Raw genomic sequence first — 3062 nt, forward strand, 5'->3', positions numbered from 1 at the left:
AATCGCATGATATATCACATAACACAGATACTCGTAGCATTGATTTCTAATCACAGTAGCTACTCAAAATAACCCAATGTCGGTAATAAACCACATATCAAACAAGACTCCATTCTAAAACCTTTGTACACTGTCGATGAAAGAAACAAGCAGAAACTCGTAATCATTCATCAGATCAACCAGTCATGGAACTCTCTCTCCTTCAACAAGACCTATAGCAAATTCTTAAGCCGACTTTCGATATTATCCTTCCAACCATGCTGTAATATATTCCGATAGTATCCATTCTAGGTCCAATGACCTCGTCTCATCCAACACGACCACTCTAGTAACATGAGACATCAATATAATCTAAATCCATAACCCGTGCAATCCGTGTACCAATAAACAACATTCCATGGATATCAACAAAGTAGGACCACTATACAGTGCCATAGAAGCAACAGAGTCCCAATTCACATGGTGCACACCCACACACCCGTCACCTAGCATGTGCGTCACCTCAATACCGATCACATAACACGTATTACGGGGTTTCATACCCTCAACACAAGTTTAGAAGAGTTACTTACCTCGAACAAGCCAATACCAATGCCAAGCAAGCCAAGCGATGCTCCAAAGATGCCATTACGCACGTTCCGACCTCCGAACGGCTCGAAACTAACCAAAAATGACTCAAGTACATCAAACAATTCTAAAGGAACCAATCCCGGTCGAAAAAGATCAAATCTTTAATCAAAAGCCTAAAATTGGCCAAGAGCCTAACCCGGACCCGCACCTCGGAACCCGACAAAATTTACAAAATCCAATAATCCATTTAATTACGAGTCCAACCATATAAGTTTCACTCAAATCCGACTCCAATTCGATGTTCAAAACTCAAAAATTCACATTATGAAACTTTAGGCCAAAACCTCCAATTTCCTCTTTGAAAATCATCAACCAAAAGCTAGAATTGAAGATAGATTCATGAAATATAACCAAAACCGAATAGAGAACACTTACCCCAATTCATATGGTGAAATTTGCTTCACAACGCGCCTCAATCCGAGCTCCATAGCTCCAAAAATGAAAAGAATGTCTGAAACCTTCGAAATAGAGTACTATATACACTGCCCAGTCGTCCTCTTTCGTGAACGTGGGAAAACCATCGCGTTTGCGATGAACAAGTTATCAGTCACCCAAAAATACTCTATGCGTTCGCGACACAAGCCTTGCGAATGCGATTCACACTACGCGAACGCGGTTCTAACTATGCGAACACGATGAAGAAAGGCCTCCAGCTCCAGCTCAACCCTATGCGAACACGATCCCTCATACGTGAACGCGAAGAAAGCTTGCCCCAACTCTACGTGAACACGGACCAATATTCGCGAACGCGATGAAGAAATGCCACTGCCATCAAAATACACTACGTGTTCACGGTACTTGCCACGCAAATGCGATGAAGGGCTGAGACACCAGAAACCTGCATAACACAGTAGTGCCAAAATGAAGGAGAATAGCCCGAAATCAATCTGAATCATACCCGAGCCCCTCGGTACCCCGTCCAAACACACCAACAAGTCCCATAACATAATACAGACCTACTCGAGGCCTCAAAACACACATAATAACATCGAAACGATGAATCACACCTCAATTCGAAATCAATGAACTTGAAACTTCAAACTTCTACAACCGATGCCGAAACTTATCAAATCACGTTCGATTGACCTCAAATTTTGCACACAAGTCCTAAATGACATAACGAAGCTATTCCAATTACTGGAATCGCAATCCGAATCCGATATCAAAAGTCCACTCCCGGTCAAACTTTCTAAAAATCCAACTTCTGCCATTTCAAGCCAAATTCCACTACGGACCTCCAAATCACAATTCGGACGTGCTCCTAAATCCAAAATCACCCAACGGACCTACCAGGACCATCAAAACTCCGTTTCGGGTTCAAATTCACAAAAAGTCAAACTTGGTCAACTCTCCCAATTTAAAGCTTCAACAATGAAATCTATTCTTCCAATTCGATTCCGAATAACCTGAAAACCAAAACCGATGATTCACATAAGTCTTAATACATCATACGGAGCTACCCATGCCCGTAAACTACCGAGTGAAGTACAAAGGCTCAAAACGATCGGTTAGGTCGTTACACTCCTGCCTTCACAAAATCAAAATCATAGATATTTTATTTATATGGTGAAGATGAAAAGAATTAATCATTGGACATATAGTAAAGAATTTATTTTGTTAATTAAAAACTTACAAATAGGATAGAGGAGAGAAAAATAATTATATATAAAGATATAAAGAAAATAGAACTTTATATAAACATATGTATCCATTAATTAGATACATATATAACATATATTAGAAATGTATCTGAGTTTTCCCCCTCCACACATAAACTATTTCATCCTCCTGGATAAAATGTGTGATGAGAGATATACATATATAAGTATTAATTTAAGGAAAAGAAAAAATTAATACTAATGTATATAAAAAAAAATCTTTTTGGCTTTCAAATTTACAATCACAGAAGAAAGCTTGAAAAAAACTGTGACCACACATATTCTATGTGTAATAGACTGGCTAATTTAAGACCTTATCAGTATTTGGTCCTGGTTTAAATATAAACCAAAAATTACCTGAGCCAGCATTCGACTTGAATCATTAAGTGGTTTACCAACTAGTAACTTAGGCATACCTGTAATGACCCGACATATCGTTTTGAGTATCACAATTTCGTTCCCCCATTTACTGCTTAATTTATGCCTCACAGTTGATTTATGACTTATCGGGTTAGTTGGTTCGGGTTCGAAAGGATTTCGGAGTGAAATGAGACACTTAGTCTCATAATTGAAAACTTAAGTTAGAAAAGTTGACAGGATATTCACTTATGTATAAACGACCTCGAAATTTAATTTTGATTATTCTAATAGATCTGTATGGTGATTTTGGACTTAGGAGCGTGTAGGAAAAATTATTTGGAGGTCCGTAGTGGAATTAGGCTTGAAATGCCGAAAGTTAAATTTTTGGGAAGTTTGACCGGGGGGTTCGACTTT

This window comes from Nicotiana tabacum, chromosome 24 (assembly GCF_000715075.1).
Source record: "Nicotiana tabacum cultivar K326 chromosome 24, ASM71507v2, whole genome shotgun sequence".
Classification (NCBI taxonomy): domain Eukaryota; kingdom Viridiplantae; phylum Streptophyta; class Magnoliopsida; order Solanales; family Solanaceae; genus Nicotiana; species Nicotiana tabacum.